The 20930-nt window shown below is 50.6% G+C and overlaps 2 long non-coding RNA genes and 2 other non-coding genes across 4 annotated transcripts; all 4 read left to right on the forward strand.

The window, feature by feature from the left end:
* Positions 1-11404: 11404 nt before the first annotated feature.
* On the forward strand, positions 11405-12810 carry LOC111763197 (uncharacterized). Its single transcript, XR_002796111.2, has 2 exons — positions 11405-11517; positions 12305-12810. It is a non-coding gene; the product is annotated as an uncharacterized lncRNA (long non-coding RNA).
* A 2730-nt stretch (positions 12811-15540) lies between these two features.
* Positions 15541-20295, forward strand: LOC101414616 (uncharacterized). The gene is made up of 5 exons (XR_002796112.3): positions 15541-15650; positions 16200-16278; positions 16750-16838; positions 18507-18551; positions 19896-20295. It is a non-coding gene; the product is annotated as an uncharacterized lncRNA (long non-coding RNA).
* LOC111763199 (small nucleolar RNA R38) lies at positions 16598-16675 on the forward strand. The gene has a single exon (XR_002796114.1). It is a non-coding gene; the product is annotated as a small nucleolar RNA R38 (small nucleolar RNA).
* LOC111763200 (small nucleolar RNA R38) lies at positions 18121-18204 on the forward strand. The gene has a single exon (XR_002796115.1). It is a non-coding gene; the product is annotated as a small nucleolar RNA R38 (small nucleolar RNA).
* Positions 20296-20930: the final 635 nt, after the last annotated feature.

A 20930-nucleotide genomic window follows, 5' to 3' on the forward strand; every position in this document is an offset into this window, starting at 1 on the left:
TGTGCCTGGGGGTGCGCCGCTGGCCAGCAGGCGCAAGTCCCCTAGCCCCGGTCACCCTGGTCCCTGTATGCCTGCTTGGATGTCTGTTTTCTCAGACTGGGAGCTGGGAACCCCCAGCCCCCTCCCCGGGACTAAAGCTGCTCTGCCCGGCTTGTCTGAGCCCGGGGTGGTCCCCAGGGGTACCCTCTGCTGGAAGGCGCAGGGGCAATGAAGAGGGAGGCGGCAGCAGCAGCTCTTCAGGGCTCTGCTCGCCTCTCCTCCTTCCCTCCCCTCCTCCCCCGCCCCCACCCAGCCTCCGCCGCTCGGCGGCCTGAACCGCCACAGGATTCGCTGTCCAGTCCCCAATAGAAGGAGCGGGAGGAGCATGACATCATCGGCACTGAGTGCCATTGGCTGGGCGGGCCCTGCGGGCAGGACGCTGTCTCCAGTGACCTGAAAGTTAACTCTTCCCTGGGCCGGCCAAGGCGAAGTGGTCTTAGGGGGTGAAGTTTGGGGACCTCCCGAGCTGTTCATTCCCTGGGTAATCAGTGTCCTTTGACGAGAGAGGCCCGTATGCCCAACAAAACACTGAGAAGTCAGCCAGTCCTTACGAAGTCCCTGCTGTGCTTCAGCTGTGGGTCACCTCATGTGGGAAACTCACCTGGAGTACCACTAGCCCCTGGCAAGGCTCTGCTCCTCTCCTAATGAAACAAAAAGCAGGAAGGATCCTAAGCCACCACTGGGCTCCGGAGCCGCTAGAGGGAGGGTGTCTTATGGGAGTTCAGGTCTCTTTCTGGGTGGGGCACCCACCTGCAGTGTGTCCTTTGATGTGTGGAAATCGGTGAGTCCTCGGCTATTCCCTGCCTGGTCCATTCCCTGCCTAGAACTGGGACTCTCCCAGGTTCCGGGGTGGTCCACAGGCCCAGGCCGAAGCACCCGGCATGCACTGAAGCGTTGAGGCATTTCCGGGAGACCATCCTGCACTGGCTGGTCTAGGTGAGCTTAACCTGTCGTCCTCCTGATTGAAGGGCTGACCCTGGGAGGACGCGCGCCACAGGGGCTCCCGCAGAGCAGGTGCTGGAAGGCTGGCTGGTCCTCTCTGTCCAGTTCAGGCCTGGAGCTGGACAGCTGGCTTCCCTCTTCCTTGTGACTTTGGGCAAATCGTACAACCTTATTAGTTATAAGTAAAATGGAGACACTAACAGAATGGTTGTAAGCAATAAATGGGATTATCGTTGCAAAGCGCTTGCCATGGAGTAATTGTTGCATAAACGTTTGCTCTTATTTTATACTCCATTAGTGCTTTATTCCTTCCCAGAGGTTCCTCACATACGGCCTCACTTGGAAGTCTCAGGGATCCCAGAGGGCTGGCAGGACACATGTTCTGTCTCTTGATAAAGGCTGAGGAAACTGAGAGAGAGATTTTCAATGACGTGCTCAAGGTCATCCACCCAGAGGACTGGTGGCACATGTGGGACCATGAGTCGGATCCCTCTACATGAAATGGGTCCAGACCTCCTGGCAGGCAGGGCCAGACCAAATCTGGGGCCATATGGCCAGGCCTGACTTGGGATGGTCTGGCCAGAAGGAAGCAGCCTGCCTGGAACTGGAACAAGTGGCCCGACATCGAGGGACCTCCTGCCGATGGCGGCTGTCACAGAGGGGTGGCTGGGGTGGGGGCTCAGGGTGAAGCTTCTGTCCTCCAATTCCACGGGCACACATTTCCACTGGTGGTTTTGGTGCTCCTGCCCCCCCAGTACTGGGGTGAACTGCCAGGCACGGTGGCAGGAGGAGGAGGAGGGCTAGGCACCTTGCAGGGGCACGGCCCTTTCACCCTGGGACTCTGGGGCTTTTCTCCGTTGAGGGAGCAGGAGCCTTTGAAGGCAGCCTTAGCCTCTTCAGGCAGAGCTCAGCCCCAGCCTGGGGTGAGCTGACAGAGGCAGGCAGGACAGGCCCGGGACTCCTGGAGGGCAGGAAGCAGGGCTGAGGACCAGGAAAGAAGAACTATGGAAGGGCTGGCCAGCCAGGGCAGAGCAGGTCGTCTCCAGCACTGCGGTCACATATGACCGTCACAAGTGCCAGGTGGGCTTGGCGGGTCCACGGGAACCTTGAGCCTGCAGTGCCCCAGGCCACAGGGCAAGGCTTACTCCTGCCGAGTGGCCTTGAACACATCCGGGGCTCTCAAGGCTAAGGTGGTGGTCACTCTGGGGGACTGAGGTCAGTGCTAGGGGGCTTCTGAGAACCAAGAGGTGCCCTGGACTAGCCGCTCTGAAATAACAAGCCTCCTGGCTCTTGGCATGGGAGAAAGTGCTGATCTGTTTTGGTTTTGTTTCAGCTCAAGTCCTGGTTCGCCCCCTCCCTCAGGAGGATGCTGTGGTGGCAGAAGCAGCAGCCGGAGGGAGAACGGGAAAAAGTAGCCGTGGAGAAGGCAGACGCCTCTGTCACCCCCAGATGTGTCTCCCGAGGCCCTGACTGTGGGGCTCTGGAGGCAGAGCCAGGCCGGGGCTGGCAAGAAAGAGCTGCTCGTTCCATGAGGACGGACTCCTTCCCTCTGGGTTCCTGGAGGCTCCTCTGAGGGACTGCGAGCTGGAGAAGGCCAAGAGAGGGCCGTGCAGCAGGCCCGGGGCTAGCTCGGCAGCAGCCCCAGCAGCCTCGGCGAGAGGCAGGGACAAGGAGGGGTGGGAAGATTCCAGAACTCCTGGAGAGTTGAGAGCTCACGCGTTTCTAATTCAGGGCTTTCCATTCATTCTCTAACTTAATTCTCAAAATAACCCACGGAGACTGGCAATATTGTTGTCCCCATTTTATAAACGAGGAAGCACATAGAGAGGTTAAATAATTGGGCCAGCATTGCCCAGCTGGTCAGCAGTGAGCCCTTCTCTTGGCCACCGGCGTGTGGCCTCTGGAAACCTACCCGCACGGCACGGCCTGCAGGCCAGGGCTGTCGTCTCCATTGGCCACGGTGGCCTGTGCCTCTCCCCAGGGCTCCTCCTGTCGTTGGCCGCTCTGCTGAAATTATCAATAAGAAATGCCAGCTGGATCTGTGACATGTCTGCCCGCAGCTGGATGCCAGCAAACGACAGCTTGTCCTTGGAGCGTGTTTTCTGTGTGTGTCTGCGTGTGCGCCCGTGTTCTAAATGGGCAGTCGCACGTGGGAAGGGGAGTAGGGCACTTGTTTTCGTCAATTTGCTGACTGCTCAGTACCGGCGGCTGCCGCCTGTGCACCCCAGCTGCTCGGCCGTGTCTCCCTGCGGCCAAGCAGAGATCAAAGCCAATTTCCTCTGGGGCTCCCTGCGAGCCCCGGGCGGAGACCCCGCAGGCGGCTGCTTCTGCCTGTCTCGAAGTCGGTCACCTTCAACCCCACCCGGCCCCGTGCCCCCCATGATCCAGCCCCCCCGCCGCCAGCCCTGGGTCCCCAAAGACCGGCAGGAGATGGAGGCGGTCTCTAGACAGCGGCACCACAGCCGCAGGGAGGAGGGAGGGTGGCTGAGCCCGCGGGGGCAGAGGGGGATCCCACCCCGGAGCGAGGGGCGCGGCGGCGCCTCCTGCCTGGGTAGAGGCTGCTGGGCCTGGAGAGGAGCCTGCGTGGGGTGTGGGCGGCTCTGGGGGACCCCAGGCGAAGGCTCTGCCGGCAAAAGTAGGGCAGGGAGGAGGCCGGCGGGAGGGTTGCCCGGGGGCGGGGGCTGGAGCCCTGTGCAGGGACCCGCATCAGCGCCAGGGTGCCCACCTGACGCGGGGCCGGAGGCCACGGCCACCTGTCTCTGCTCCTGTCAGCCTGTCTTTCTCCTGGGAGGCATCGGGTTTTCTGGTGACAGGACTGTCCGGCTGTGGGCCAGAGGGCACTGTTCCCAGCTCGGAGGCTTCCCTGCTCCTGATTTTGCATCCAGGCGCTCATCTCCTTGCTGTGTGCCTGTCACCTCCTCCTGGCCTCTGCGCTCTGCCATGTCCAAGGTGCCCGTCTCCTTCTGCCCGCTGGAGGAGTTGGCGGGCCAAGGTCATCCCGCTGTCACAGGGCTGGCTTTCAGCCAGACATGCACGTACGGGGCTGCACCCTGTCTCGGCCCCATCCTAAGGACCTGTGCAGGACATGGTGGCTCCTCCAGGGTCTCCTTCCAGATGGAGGGAGGGAAAGAGAGGGGAAGGGGCTGCTGGCACTGGGCCCTGGCAGCTGGGGTGCTGTGTGGGCCAGGAGGGAGGGGCTCTCTCCCCCAGGGAGCAGGCTGGCTTTGGTGGGAGCAGATTGTGTTTACACCTTCCCCGCACACCCGGCCCACGCTCGCCTCTTATTCCCGGGGCCTCTCCCACCCCTGGGCTCTCAGCACAGTCTGCACATTTGCAGCTCTTGCTGCAGAAGTTGCCACCCTCAGCCGAGAGCTCCCCTGCGGGAGGGTGGCCAGGGACCCAGGCGCCCCAGCCCTGCTCACTTTCCCATCACCGGGCTTGGTGTGATGCCCGTGGCGAGGGCAGGACCTGGAGGGGTCATTTAATTCCCGACAAGGACAATGTCCCATTTCCTTGGAAAGAGCTGCTGCTTGGAAATGGGAGCAGGGACGTTCTGGGGGTTGGCAGGGAGAGAGTTAAAGGGCAGCTAGGGAGACGGACCTGAGGCCTCCTGGCTGGTGGTCCCAGGTGCAGCTGTCATGAGATAACGATGACGTCTCCGAGAACAAGGAGTCCAGGGTCCGAGGGCCTGGATTTGAAGCCTTACTCCACAGTACTGCTGACGCTGTGGCCCTGGGAAGGCGGCTGGCCTGTAAATGGAGACAGCACTCAAGTGGAGAAGGCACCTAAAGGGCGCATCCACTTAGCTGTGAACTGTGAATCCCTGGACAGGAGGAGATTCCGAGGGGCCGAGGAGCCCCCTCTGCACCCCACGGTCCTTCCCACCTCCTTTCTCTCCACGTCCACAACGGCTGCGCCCCCGGCGACTCTGAACCCAGGGTGAGGAAGGCAGAGGGTGGACAGCTCCAGGGGAGAAAGGAGGAGGAAGGCAAGGGGTCCCTCCTTGGACCCAGCACCCAAGTAGGGCTGAACCAGAGATGTGGCCACTGCTCCCCGTGTCTTGGCCTGGACGCCCCGCCCCCACTAGCTCTTCTTCCCGAGTGAGTCTCAGCTCTCAGAGGAGACAGGAGGTGGCTGCCCCATGCGTCCCCACCCTCCGTCTGCATGCTAATCATTCCGCTGGTGGGAGTGAGTGACAGGGAAAAGGCTGCTCGGAGCGCAGGGGGGCTGAGGGCAGTGGCTGGGAGAGGAGGATGTCTGTTCCTTCTGTGTCTGAGTGTCAGGGTCGCTGCCGGTCTCCCCCCGGGGACTGGAACATGATCAGAGAGCCAACGATGAGGCGCGGTGCAGCAGGGAGGCACTGCTGCTGACCTGTGCACCCTAGGGTGCAGGGGCAACCTCGGGGATACCCACCCGCGACAGGTGTGTGGTTGTGAGAACGGGTGCCCAGGGCAGCCTGGCAAGGGGCATCCAGCAGATGCCCGGTCCAGGAGGCGCGCATGGCACGGGGCTGCTGGGCTGCCAGGAGCTTGAGGAAAGCAGTGCTTCTTGGTAAGCCTGGAAAGGAGAGCGGCCAAGTGGCTTACGCAGACGTTTACATTCATATAGTGATAATGATACTAATAGTGTTATTAATAACGGCTAGCGTGTACCAAACAGTTATTCTGTGCTAGGCACTGTGCCCAGGGCTTTATCTACCAGCATCATCTTTCTTATGTGGCAGGAATGGTTGTTACCTGCCTTGACCCGGTAAGAAAAGGGCGGCTGGCAGAAGTGCAGTCACTCGCTCAAGGTCATTCACAGGGAATACCTAAATACCTGAGCCCCCAGGAAGTCCACTGTTCCCACAGGGAGGGCCTGGCTCTGAGAGTGGGGCTGGGAGGAAATGCTGACTGCCACCCCTCCACAAGGGCACAAGGAATGAGAGCTGGGTGCAGTCCAGGCCGGGGTGGGGGATTCCTACGAAGGGATACGGGCAATGGCCAGGGTGATTTCCTTACTTCTCTCAGGAACTCTTTGTTCAAACAGACCCAGGGCCCCCAGAGGCTGGCTCCTGCCTGCGGGTGGAGGGGAGTAGGGAGAGCAGCCTCTCCAGGTTGCATCAGGTTCCCGAGGGAGGAAGTGGAGGCCACTGGCAGGGATGCTCTGCTCCCAAGCAGATGCCAGGCAGTGAGGTCACTGCGCCAGCCGTGCCACTGCCTCCGGCAACCAGGGCAGAGCCAGGGTAGAGAAGAGGGCAGCCAGCAGCCCAGCCAGAGAGGAGGGAGTTGGGGGAGGGAAGCTTGTGTATGTATTTGTTTGTATTTGTGGGGAGAGGGTGTGGGGCAGGGGGGCCAAGGAAGTGTCTTTGAGAGGCATCCACGGCCTTAAACTGGAAATGAGTCTTTGTACCTGTGGGCTTCAGACCCTCTTATGGGGTGCACGCGCCCCCTAGTGGGGGGTTAAGGCTGCTGGGGGCAGGAGAAAATAAAAAGTTTTGCTGTCTTGTAACTATGAGCCCCAGCAAGATGGCCTGAACACACACACACAAACACGTGCACACAACCATTTAGTGTCATATTCAGAGGTAGAAGCCATTTGAACTAAGCATTAAAAGAACTTAATTTACTCAGTTGGTCATTTATTTTGTAAGCATGTACTGGGAGCCTACAACGTACAAACACTGTGTCAGATGCTGGGAGTGACACAGCAATGGAAGAGGCAGTTCCTGCCCTGCCAGTTGGTATCATAGAATCACCCCAGTCTCGGCATCCCAGTTCTGCCAACTCGGCCAATGGCAGGTCATGTGAGCTTTCTTTCTCTGAACCTCAGTTTCCCCATTCAGCAAGATGTATTGACCCCAGGTGGGCTGATACTGAGGATGTAAAGGACCAATGACTATCCTCATGAAGACAACAACTCGTAAAATGAAGGGGGTGGACCAGGTGATCTCCAGGGGACCCACAGATTCTCCAAATCAAAAGAGACTATAATTTTCACATCTATAGCCAATGGATTTTTGCCAAGGGTGCAAAGTCCAGTTAATGGGGAAAGAAGTCTTCAACAAAGTGTTGGGAAAACTGGATGTGCATGTGCAGAAGAATGAAGGAGGACCCCTACTTCACACCATACACAAAAAAAACTCAAAATGGACTAAATATAAGAACCCAAACTATAAAAATCCTAGAAGAAAACACGGGGAAACATCTTCAGGACTTGTGTTAAGCAATGGTGTTTTAGAATTTACACCCAAAGCACAAGCAACTGAAGGAAAAAATAGATAAATGGGGCTTCATCAAAATTAAAAACTTTTGTGCATCAAAGGACTTTATAATGAAAGTTAAAAGACAACCTCAAGAATGGGAGAAAATATTTGGAAACCACATATCTGATAAAGGTTTACTATCCAGAATATATGAAGAACTCCTACAAGTCAACGGCAAAAAGACAAACAACCCAATTAAGAAATGAGCAAAAGACTAGAATAGACATTTCTCCAAAGGAGATACATGAATGGCCAATAAGCACACGAAAAGATGGTCAACATCATTAGCCATTAGGGAAATGCAACTCAAACCCACAATGAGACACCAATTCACACCCACTAGAATGGCAACTATTTAAAAAAACAGGGGGAGCGGATATGGCTCAAACAATTGGGCATCCACCTCCCACACGGGGGGTTCTGGGTTCAGTTCCCGGTGCCTTCTAAAGAAGACAAGCAGACACTGCAACCAGCAGATGGTGCAACCAGCAGACACCACAACAAGCAGATGATGCAACAAGCAGACGATGCAACCAACAGAGAGCAGAAGTGGCTCAAGCAGTTGGGCACTTGCCTCCCACATGGGAGGTTCCAGGTTCAGTTCGAGCAGACAATGAGCAAAGGGAGCCATTGGGAGAGGAGAGGAGGAGGGAATAAAAATAATAATAAACAAAAAAAAAACCCAGAAAATTACAAGTGTGGAGAAACAGGAACACTCATGCATAGCCCATGGGAATGTAAAATGGCACAGCTGCTGTGGAAAACAGTTTGGTGATTCCTCAGAAAGTTAAGTATAGAACTACCATATGAACCCAGCGATCTCACTCCTAGGTATACACCTGAAAGAACTGAAGGCAGGGACTTGAATAGATATTTGCATACAGATGTTCACAGTGGGGCTGTTCACAATTGCCAAAAAATGAAAGCAACCTAAGTGTCCATCAACAGATAAATGGATATGCAAAATGTGGTATAGACGGAGAAGTGAACTTGGCCCACCGGTTAGGGCGACTGTCTACCACACGGGAGGTCCACGGTTCAAACCCTGGGCCTCCTTGACCCGTGTGGAGCTGGCCCACACGCAGTGCTGATGCGCGCAAGGAGTGCCTGGCCATGCAGAGGTGTCCCCGCATAAGGAAGCCCCATGTGCAAGGAGTGTGCCACATAAGGAGAGCCGCCCAGCGCGAAAGAAAGTGCAGCCTGCCCAGGAATGGTGCCGCACACACGGAGAGCTGACACAACAAGATGACGCAACAAAAAGAAACACAGATTCCTGTGCCACTGACAACAACAGAAGCGGACAAAGAAGAACATGCAGCAAATAGACACAGAGAACAAACAACTGGAGGAGGGGGAAGAGGAGAGGAAAAAAAACCCAAAAAACTACAAAAAAAATGTGGTATAGACATAACAACTGAATATTATTCAGTCATAAAAAGGGACGAAGTTCTCATACATGCAACTACATATTAATAGATAAAACTTGAAGACATCATGTTGAGTGAAATAAGGCAGACACATACAAAACAAATATCGCTTGATCTCACTGATATGAAATAATTATAATATGCAAATTCATAGAATCAGAAACTAGAATACAGGTTACCAGGGGCCAGGGTGGGATAGGGAATGGGGAGTTAATTGCTTAATTGGTACAGAGTTTATGTTTGGAGTGATGGAAAAGTTTTAGTGATGGATGTTGGTGACGGTAGTGCAATATTGTAAATGTGATTAATACCACTGAATTTTTTATTTAAAAGTGGTTAAAATGGCAAATTTAGTTCGTATATAAGTTATCAGAATTAAAATTTTAAAACTACAACACAGACTTGTACAACACAAAGAGTGAACCCTAATGTAAACTATGGACTATGGTTAATAGTATAATTATTTTCATCAATTGCAATACAGGTACCACACTAATGCAGTGTTAATAATAAAGAAACCTCATATTTTTTAATGTAACATTTTGTGTGATCTACGTATCTTAAAAAAAGATAATAAAAAAATTTAAATAAAGAAAATTGCGTGTGTGTATGTGGGAGGGGGGGTAACAAGGGAAATCTGTACTTCCTGCATGAATTTTCTGTAAACCCACAACTCCAATTAAAAAAAAAAAGAGATTATATAATGAATTGTGTCTGGAGCTGCTAACAAAGATTCTGCCACTCAAGAAGCATTTATGGAGTGGCTGTGTGCCAGACACTGTGGATTCAAAAATGGATTAAGACCCTCCTGGCAACAAAGAACCAGCAAACTGGACAAAATAGAAGAAACAGACACTTAACAATAGGCAGCACACAGGACAGAGAAACCCAAGCAGAACACAGTGAACTTGCTGAGACAAGGGGATATAATCACAGTTCAAGACAACATGTTATTTCTAGGGACACACGTACAGATCAATGCATCCAAAAGCAGATGCACAAAGGTAATTCGATGGAGAAAGAATAATCTTTTAAATAGGACATAAAAGTACTAACCATAAAGGAAAAATAGATAAATTGGACTTGATTAAAATTAAACTTTTACTCTGGAAATATAGGGAGAAAATACATGCCAAAGATATATCTGAGAAAGGATTTATATCTAGAATATATAAACAGCTTTCACAACTCAATAATATGACAGCCCAATAAAACCGGGGGGGGGGGATGTTAATAGACACTTAGCACAAAAAATACACACAAGGTCAATAAGCACATGGTAAGAGCTTACACATCGTAAGTCATCAGGAACATGCAACCTAAAGCCACAATGAGATAACACTACACACCCTCAAGAATGGTTAAACTTTAAAAGACTGATCATAAGAGCTGCCAAGGAAATGGAGCAACCATAAGACTCACACATCGCTGGTGGGAATGTAAAGTATGACAACCATTTGGGAAAACACTTTGGCAGTTTCTTACAAAGTTAACCAAGAATATGGAAACATTATGTCCACAAAAACGTTTGTGCAAAAAACTATTCACAACAGCTTTATTAATAATAACTCCAAACTGGAAACAACCCAAATATCCATCAACATGTGAATAGATAAATTATGGTATATTCACAAAGTAGAGTAATTCTCAGTCATAAAAAGGAATGAACTACAGATACTAATATAAGCAACAACAGGGGCTGATTGAGAGACACCAGACACAGAGGAGGAACTACTGTGTGCTTCATTTGTATGAAATTCTAGAGCAGGGAAACTAATAGTGACAGAAAGGAGAACAGTGGTTGCCTGGGGCCAGGGCTGGATATGGGAATTGACTGTAAAAGAGTATGAAGGTCCTCCTTGGGGTGATGAAAATGTTCTAATCTCCAACGGAGTTGTGGTTACACATTCAGTAAATGTGTGTACATTTACTGAACAACTGAACTGTACATTTAAAATGGATGCATTTTATTGTATGTGAATTATACCCCAATTAAGTTGACTTACTATTTTTTTTTAGCATTTAAAAAAAATTTCTCTTCCTTTCCTCCCCATCACCCCCAGTTGTCTGCTCTCTGTGTCCATTCGCTGTGTGTTCTTCTGTGACCGCTTCTATCTTTATCAGCGGCACTGGGAATCTATGTTTCTTTTTGTTGTGTTGTCTTGTTGTGTCAGCTCTCCATGTGTGCGGCGCCATTCTTGGGCAGGCTGCACTTTCTTTCGCGCTGGGTGGCTCTACTTACGGGGTACGCTCCTTGCACGTGGCACTCCCCTATGCGGGGGACACCCCTGCGTGGCAGGGCACTCCTTGCGTGCATCAGCACTATGCATGGGCCAGCTCCACACGGGTCAAGGAGTCCCCGGGTTTAAACCGCGGACCTCCCATGTGGTAGGCGGACGCCCTATCCATTGGGCCAAGTCCGCTTCCCTAAGTTGACTTAAAGAGTTAAAACCAAACAACACAAAAACAAGAATGAAGACCTGCTCCTTGTCTTGCTCACGGTCTACTGGGGAAGCCAGACATAAAAATGAATCATCATAAAATGGTGGGATGGGTGATAAGAGAAGTCCGCTCCGAATAATAAGCGCTCCAATCTATCAAGAGCTCATGTTCCGGGCCGCAGGCAGAATGCTTTGTAGGAACCATCTCAAAACTTACCTGTAAGGTTCAGCTGACCAGCCTTCTCCTCACTTTCCAGAAAAGAAAGTGAAACTTAGAGGTGGAGTGATTTGCCCAAGGTTACTCAGCTAGAACCAGCAGAGCTGGGACTTTCAGATCTGCATGCTCGCAAAGCCCACCCATCCTATGCTTCCACTCCACAAAAACACTGGAAAAAGAGCTCCAGGGATTGTTCCAGCATCTCAGGTAAGACTCTGTAGAGCAGGTCTTTAAATGAGGTGGCGGGTTCTACGCAGAGAGGAGGATGAGGGAAATGAAATGTCAGGCAGAGGCAACAGGGACACGAGCAAAGGCTGAGCGAAGGCTATGAAAGGCAGGCTTTCTGGAAATGGAGAGATGTCCCCAGGAAACCACCTGCGTCAAGCAAAGAGTACATATTCTTCATGTTCTTTTGTTTTTATTTTTAAAAATCCATTGCTGAGTAACAGTTTTACTAGCAGTAACAGTTGCGCAGAGCAGGTAAGTGGAACGTGCTGCTTTTCCTCTTGGATGTAATCTCCACCACTGCAAGGTCGGCTCTCTCTCCAAAAAGGGAACATGTTATTATACTTTGCCTCCAGAAAGTTAAAGTGATGTTTAAGGATCATACAGATTTCTGAATAGGAATTCATGGTTTTGAGAAATCTCAGGGGGAAAAAAATCCACCATACTTTCATGATGGGTTTTTTAGCTGGGTGAGTTAAAATCACTGGAGTTAAGCAAAAACATTCCATTCATAGCATTCCTCTAAAATGGCTTAAAAAATAAGGAGATTTCTTTTTCAGATCTGACATTCTGAATTTCATTGAAACAAAGATGCCTTTGTTCATAAGATGCAGCCTACTACATTCAGAAATATTAAAATATAAAATGATAGGTGTCTCCAAAGCAAAACAAGAGGTCTGAAGGTGGGTGGTTTCAGAACTGGTTATTTTAGCAGTTTAGCAGCACCACCATGCCCTCATGTTCTTTCTTTCCACACTGCCATCCTCAGACCTTTGGCTCTTGTTTGGAAGCAAGCCTCGCGGATGTAAGACGCCTGCAGCAGTCTCAAGCATCGGCATCTTCACAATGCCCTAAAGCCAGAAGAAAGGCTATTCTTCTCTTGGCCTCTTTTTAAAAATAAGAAAACTTTCCCGAAGTTCCTTAGTGGGCTTGTTGTGGGGCCAGAATTGCATCACAGTCCCTTTCGTCAAACAATTCCCAGCAAAGGGAATAGATTTATCCTGTTTGGTGCAGACTAATTAAGATTCAGCCCCTGGGGCTGGAGATGGCCTTGCCTTCTCTGCAGCCTGGGATGCCCGGTAGATCAAGAGAAACTAGGTTCTGTTTGTTGAGACCAGGGAGATCGGCTGCCCGTTGGCAGCAAACAGGCCTCCCAGGTAGACAGACTTCCTGTGATATCCCTGGAGCAACTGTTCCAAATGTAAGCGGCTAACTTACCCTCCTTCATGTTTTTATTAATAAAATGAAACAGTCCTTTCTGGGTTAAGAGGTTAACCCTAGTGTTCCTAAGGCTCTGTGTTCTGTTACCGTGGGTTCCAGGCACCGTGTCTTAAATCCCAGTGAATGGCACTGCATGAGCTGACTGCCCCAACACAGCAGGCCCGGCTCACTACATTTTCCCTTTGCTCTCAGAGACTGAGTCTCTGAAAAGTATTGGGCACTTCTACCCTGCTCAGCTTGTGAAGTGCTTCTGTCACTTCACAGTAGATTGTGTGCCTCTTTCCATGCCAATAACTATGGATCTGCCCTCGCCTTGGATAATGACTAAATACTAATTCCACTGCTTGTAAAACTCAGATGTACCAGACCTCACCAGGCACGAGTGCAAATGAGATGACAAAATATTAACACTTCGGTCTCAACAGCTCAGCATCTCTGCAGGCTCATTCGGGAATTCTGATGCCCTCTTTGGTGTCTCCCCCAGTTATTTCTCGATTGCCTAAGCAGTGTACCTGCCATGTGCTCAGTCACACACAAGAGCTCTCTGAGTATTTTGCTCTAGCCTCTTGGCCACTGATGGCCTGTGGCATCCCCATCCACTGGGAACCACTGTTCCACTGAGCACCACTGGGCTCTGCAGGTGAAGCTGTGCCCTGGTCACATGCAAAAGCTACACAGCAGCCTGTGTGGAGAATGGCTGTCATTGCACCCGGGCATCAATGAGTCTAGGGCCCGAGACAGCCCTGCCAGAGTCTTTCAGAAAGACCCTAGGGCAGCGGACTTGGCCCAGTGGTTAGGGCGTCCGTCTACCACATGGGAGGTCCGCGGTTCAAACCCGGGGCCTCCTTGACCCGTGTGCAGCTGGCCCATGAGCAGTGCTGATGTGCGCAAGGAGTGCTGTGCCATGCAAGGGTGTCCCCCGCGTACGGGAGTCCCATGCGCAAGGAGTGCACCTCCGTAAGGAGAGCCGCCCAGCGAGAAAGAAAGTGCAGCCTGCCCAGGAATGCTGCCGCTCACACGGAGAGCTGACACAACAAGATGATGCAACGAAAAGAAACACAGATTGCCGTGCTGCTCACAACAGAAGCGGACAACCAAGACGCAGCAAATAGACACAGAGAACGGACAACTGGGATGGGGGGGAGGGGAGAGAAATAAATAAATAAATCTTTAAAAAAAAAAAAAAGCCCCTAGCCTTATATCCTAACTCTTCCTTACATGAGTGGCTCAAAACAGTAGACAGATAGATGCCCACTGTCGCCAGCCCCTTTCAGCTTCCTTTCTGATTTTGTTCCTAACCACCCCTGTAAACACAAAACTCTTCTCTTTCCCCCAAAAACAAAAGCCCCCATGAATATCAACATTATATGGCTATATGAATATATATGGCCAGTTTCCCAATTTAGAAGTTACTACTATTCCTAACCCAGTTAAGAATTATTTCCTGAGCACTTACTGTGAGCAGAGGCAGCAGAACACCCAACTGGACCTTGTGAGGAAATTCAGAAGGGAAAAAAAAAAGATATTTCTCCTGCTCTTGAAGGGCCTTTAATCCAATAAAGCAAGGTAAAAAGAAACCAATGTGGTAACTTGAAAATAAATCCGTGCAACAAATTACCATATACAGAAAAATATAATCCACACTAAAAGCCACCGGAGATCGTTGCTAAAGAAGTGATGAGAATGGGGAGAGCAAAACAGAAAAAGCTGTGCGGACTTTCAAATTTAATCTAATTTCCAGATGCATGTGAATTCTGGCCCTGACTCTAGATGTTGATTTGCCCCACTGATATTTCAAAACTGAAGCCAGGGGGAGTGGATGTGGCTCAAGTGGTTGAGCGCCTGCTTCCCACATGGGAGGCCCAGCATTTGGTTCTCCTGCCTCCGAAAACAAACAAACAAACAAAAACAAATAACAAGCAAATGAACTCAGGGGCGCTGGGGCCAATGTGGCTCAGTAATTGAGCGCCAGCTTCCCACATAGGCAGTTCCAGGTTCAATCCCTGGTCCCGTAATTAAAAAAAAAAACACCACACAGCAAATGGACACAGAGAGCGGGGGGGGGGGGGGGGGGGGGGGGGGATAAATAAATAAATCTAAAAAAAAGCCAGCGTGGTTGCCTGAAAAATGATACACAAAAGTGGTTGTGGGTATTACATTATTCTTTTCTCTTTTCATAATTTTGTTGTTAGTCCCCCTCCCCGATTTAAAGAGACAGTGACAGCGAGCTTCGGATTAATTCAGCCCCATCCAGGAGACACCCGCGCAGCGAGGGGTGAGGGGGGGGGGCCGATCTCGGGCGCCCTCTGCCGTAAGGGGCTCGGCCTCACTTTTCTTTGCCCAATTTTTAAATGTAGCTGAGGGGGATGTTGAACAAGTCACTTGCCCCTCACTAACCCAATCAAAGACTCCAAATGACCCCTCCCCACCCCAAATTATATCCGCCGAGCAATTAAAAAAGAAATTCGGCCGGGCCTCAGTTTTCTCATCGGCTCCTTCCCCCTTGAATTTTCCGCGTCTGCCCAATCTGGGCCAGCGACAATCTACGCAATCAGTGGCTTAATGACTTCCCGGCGGAAGCAACTCTCTGGCTCTTCGTTCTCTACGGCCGTGGCCCTTCACAGGTCAGGTTTCCTACCCCGGGCTCTCTACTGTCCCTGCTGGCGACCACCATCTTGCCCCTGCGCCGAGAAGGCGGCTGCCCCGGCCGCCGGCTTGTTTTGAACTGCATTTCCCATCAGCCCTTCCCCACCATCGCGATAGCTCCTACGAGACTGCCGGGAAGAGTCGTGCGCAGGCGTGGCCTCACGGTCTTTCCGAAGCCGGCCGCGTGGCTGCCATGGCGGTGGGTGTCGGTCCTGAGCGAGCCGAGCAGGCGCTGGCCTTTCGTGGCGGTAAGGCTGCGGGGACGGGAAACGGGCTGACAGACTTGGCCGGATTCTCAGGGCTTCGCTTCCTCGGAGATGAAATGGCAACGAAAAGCCCGGTCTCCCTCCATCACAGGGTTGTCCGGGGGACTAGATGAGAGATTGATTGAAAAAGCGCCTTCCAAACGGCAAGGCTTTTACTTTTGCTGAGGGAGGGAGTTCAAAGTTTTCTTTGACGTTGAACCAAAGAAACCTCCACCACCTTAAGCGCCTCACCAACCTCCAGGCTACTGGGCGGGCAGCACACAGCGGCCCCGGGGGCCTCCCATGCCCACCCTCGGCGAACGGTCAGGCGGTGGCACCTTTTAATTCAGCATCAAGAGCGTTAACGTCTGAATACAGGGCTTCTGCTTGCGTTGCCTTAAGGAAAAACCCTGATCAGTCTATTTAATTCTGTAGATAGTGATACTTGGGATAGTAGACTTTGCTTTGAAATTCCTAGCCTTACAAGGAATCCCCCCCCTTTTTTTTTTAACAATGAATCTTCTGTGCTCATTTTTTTTCTTTTCCCTGTAGACGTTTCTTTGGCAGCTGAAGAGACTGGAAGAAACAAGAGCTGCAGGTTGAAGCTAAGAGTAATGGCTGAAGCCCTAAAGTGAGTAACCATGAGTGAGGCGAGACCTGGGTGATCACCAGAAATGAGGAACAGAGATGGTGCTATCACATCCATCCACCTTATACTTTATTCTGAATTTAAGTTCGATTGTATGAGTTTATGTTGACACATAAGTCCACTCAGGGATATGTTTAGAAATCTATCCAGAAATGTCGCGTTCACAGAATGCTAATTCTTTTCAAGGTAAAAAATGAAGGTCTTTGCCAGTGTAATTTGGAGCCACCAGGTGTCACTGTTTGAAATAAAAATGAAGGTCACTGCATAGAAGGAAGAAAGGGACTCTGAAAACAAGTTTTCGTTGAGCCAAGGATGATTTAAAGTTATCCCTGTCTGAAACGACATCTTTTGTGAGGAGATGTGACTCGCTGAGGCTCAGCTATTTAACACCAGTCCCTAGAATAAACACTAAGGTTATTTTTCTTAAGCTTGCTGTCCTTGTTTCTCTCATAGATGAAAGGTGTGGACTTTGAACAAAGTCACATGAAAACCATCATCTTATGTTGAGTGTAAGGATGTTCATGATGAGATTTCTGTAAAGGGTAAGACGATTTTTTGCTTTTTCACAGAATCGCGTAGGTTATGGTCCCTTTAAGTATTGGTCTGTTAGATTTGGGGGGAAAGTGGGTCTCCCAGGGACGTGGATGCCCAGATAAGGGAAACAATCCCTGCTGTACACTGTGGGAGGTAGATAGCATTTTCTCTGCTCCTGACTAAACTGAGACTTGGTTCATGGACCCAGTTGCACAGCTAGTTAGTAACAAAGGCTGTGGTTGAATCCACTTCTCTTTTAAGTCCAGCCCTTGTGGCTTTTTATGTAAAAGCTGAGCCCTGCAAAATAATCCACGTGGTCATATGGCGTTAGAGTAGCCAGTGGCTCTCAATTGGGGTGAGGGGTGTTCGCAGTGCTCCTGGCATCTGGTGGGTATTGCCCATGGAGGCTGCTAAACATCCTGCAATGTGCAGGGCACCGTCACCTGCCCAAAATGCCAGCAGAGCCAAGGTTGAGAATCCCTAATTTGGATTAATTTGACATCTGGGTTCTAGTTTCACATATTACCAGGTAACCACCAGAGTTTCAGTTTGTGTGTATTTAAAAAAAGAAAGACGGGTAGTGAGAATTGGGTTAGTGGCTACACATCAGAATCACCTACAGAGTATAGCTAGATAGACAGACAGACAAACAGACAGGCATAAAAATCTGCATCCTGGGAATCACCTCCAGCCATGGATGAGAATGGCTCTGGAGTGGCACCTAGTAATCAGGTGAGGCCACTGCAAGAGCAGCATGTGGGAACAATTAGATCTGATCTGCTTTTAGTGCAAGGATTTTATTTCAGCAAGAGTACAGTGCTATTGTTAGGAAGCTCTCAAGACAGGTCTGTAATCCTCTATCTTTAATACAGCCACATGCATGCTCTGCTCTACAGGGTATTTTGCACACACAGGTGAGTGAGAAAATGACCGTGTGTGTTGCTGGCTCTCGGCAGCAGGTGTTGTTTGTGCAGCTGGCCTTCAGGAGGCTGGCTAAGATGACGAGCAGCCCGCACCGTGGCATCCCGCTGACAGCCTACTAGACTAGATAGTCTGTGCTGAGAGTGTGCCGAGAAGGGGGCAGGGAACCCAGTGTGCCATGCCCGGGGTACGAGTACTTCTAGGCACTGGATGGGAGAAGATGAAAAAACCTGTCCTGTCCTTGAGGGGAGGCACACTCTAATAATTATAAGTGGACCAGGAGGAGAGGTTTCAGGAGGGAAGAAACCCTCGGGAAGGAAATTTGTTTGCCTGCATGGCATGCTGTGCTGGCCGGCAGGTTGGTGGGAGCTGAGTCAATGATGATGCAAAGTTATCCCTGTCTGAAGGCAGAGAAAGGCCTTTCTGTGTGGAACTTGGATGTCTGAAACTCAGCTTCACCAGTTAGTTTCACAGGAAGTTTAGGCCTGGTTATCTGTGTATCTTCACAGATTAATTTTCTAGTTCCAACCCCCATACCAGGTATGCTCCTAGCCACTCATATCCTTTCACCTCAGAAAAGGGCCAGGTCAGCCCCCCCTAGACCTGGACCAGAAGCCGAATGTCCCTCCTGCCCTGTAAGCAGAGGAGACCTTCCTAGCAGGTTTGAGGGAGCGGTGGTTTGTTTTCCCTTGCCCCCGATTTAAGGTCTGCTGAGCAGCAGGGAGATGTCAACGAATGCCTCCTTTCTTTGCTAGGTGCCAGCTATGTGCGAGACAGAACTGTGAACTGCTTTGCCCGAGGCAAGTGATGCTATTTGCCTTAATTTGTGGACTTTGTTTGCATTACATTCTGCCCCCAAGACGCCCCACAAGCCTGTGATGTTTAGTTATCTCTGTCTGAAAATCTTGAGTGAAGGAAAGTCATCTATTCTGAGGCTTGCAGGTTTTGCCCTATGATGGTAAAGAGGCCCAGGTTTTATAAGGGATTAAATGGGACAGACTCCAAGGGGAATTGCGAGTAGCCTACCGAGATCCTGGTCCACTGCGTTGTCCCTCTGAAATCTGAAAAGCCCTGGTATGATTTCCCCCATTGTCAAGCTCAGGGCCCATTGATTGACAGCTGACAGCAGGCTGAGCAGGCTGAGCAGGCTGAGCGAGGTGCCCTGCAGGGAGCTCTGAGGGGAGGGAGAGCAGAAATGGGCAAGGAAGCAGGGTCTGGGTTAGGCTGTTACTGTAGAGTGAAGGGGTGTTTGCTGCCCGTTTCAAGAAAATGAATGAGCTCTTTGACAGACAGGAATGTAAAGTACTGCCAGTGGATGCGGAGGGGTGACTATGCCTGACCTTTTCATTCTGAGCCACCGTCCTGACATTCAGAAGGGGCGCCGTGGCACTGGCAGAGCTATTTGGTTTCTAACTCTAGGGCATTTCAAATACAGCTCATACCCTGTCTGAATGGTGCAGCTGGCACGGGGCTGCCCTTTGGGCAGCAGAGGGCTGGGCTGGCTGGCTGGTGTGTGAGAAAGAGCACAGTGGCACTTGGCTTTGTTTTCGTTTAAATGCCAGGCTTGAAATGGGCACAGAGTGATTGCCTTTCTGCTGAAATGGGGAGAAGTGTGTGGATAGTCAGTCGCATTTTGCTTGGTCACCAAGGAAGCTGTCTTTGGGGTGAGACTCAATGAGTATGAAAACTGGCCCCAGCAGCTTACAGCCTGCCAGTAAAACAAAGTGAAAGGCATGTTAGCAAATGGGGAAAACCTGCTTCCCTGGTTATAGTCTCCTGAGACTTGACTGCTCTGCAGAACTCGAGCAGACATGTGTTTGACTTGAAATTTTACACGCAGAGGGGGCTCCGTATAAATACCCCTTGTGCTTTGTGGAAGCTTTGTTCTGTCCCTTACCGAGAGCCTGCTCCCTGACCACCGTCTCCTCTAAACAAGTTGCCATAGCAGCCTGCCCTGAAACTGTTTGATATACTTGTGCCGCAACTGGGATCCCCACCCTGTCACAAACGACACCCAGAAATTGTTGGTTAGAATGAGTGCTCCTAGGTGGAGTGCCCTTTTTCCCTAAATTGCCCTTAAAGTTTAGCTTTCGGTTTTGAATCACTCGTTGGCTGTTGTTTTAAATTAATTTCCTCTTTTGCAGGTCATTTCCCAGTGATGCCAGACAAGACCAGCATGGCTCTGCCTCTGCTGCCAATTGCTAATAACTTACCATTTTTTAAAAATGGAGAATCATTTAAGAGCTCCTTTGCCCTTCATTTTCAGAAGTAGCCAAGGAATAAGGTTGTCTCAGAAAACCTTCGGCAATTATAAGGGTATAACTAAGAACATCCTAGACTAGATCTGGGGGCAGTCTTTGGTTCAGGCAGGACCACGGTGATTGTAAATTGAGCTTAACTAACATCACTGTCCTTTGCTGGGGGAAGTCTTAGAAAGAAATGTTCTGCCTCGAGAAACCTTTGACTGAGTGGATTACCTACAAAGTTGTCAGTGTGTTTGGATTTCAATTTTGAAGCACAAATAAAGTTTAACTTGACTCATCACTATAGCATAGTGTTTTTCAGACTTAGAGTTCCACAGTAAGGATACCTTCCCTGTGACTCAGCACACATTCTTGTATAAATGAACAGCTTCACAAAACCACCCCAGCTGTGCAGAATGCGAAACGGCATGTCTTTAGTTGTCCCCTAGGTTGATTTTGTACCCCACTAATGGGTTGTTACCCACCAACAAATTGGATGGTGGGGGGGGCAGTCACTATCACAGATAAAGGAGGGGTCAGGGGTCCTAAGTTTGGGCGATGCTCGATTACCAAGGCCCACGGGTTTCTTTAAGAGGTCACCATATGAGGTCCTGAAGCAGGGTGCCCATCAGGCAGAGGCACTCTTCTATCCAGAGGAAGGCGTCTGAGACCCTGCTGGCCTGGCCTGGAGGCAGAGGGACAGGTTGGGGTTACCTGTGGATCTGAAGTCACTAGTTCCCCTAGTGTGCGGCAGCGGGGGGCCATGGTTTCCCAGGTAGCGTGCTTTACTAATTACACCCAAGTGTCCCATCAGGTTTCTGGATTTCAGAGGTAGCAGTCTTGATTCTTAGCTGATCCCTCAAGTATAGTGATAAAATCAGTCCTCCAGGGCCAAGGGCTGGATTCTGGGCCTGGGGGAACTGACAAAGGCAGGTG

This window comes from Dasypus novemcinctus, chromosome 21, assembly GCF_030445035.2.
Source record: "Dasypus novemcinctus isolate mDasNov1 chromosome 21, mDasNov1.1.hap2, whole genome shotgun sequence".
NCBI lineage: Eukaryota > Metazoa > Chordata > Mammalia > Cingulata > Dasypodidae > Dasypus > Dasypus novemcinctus.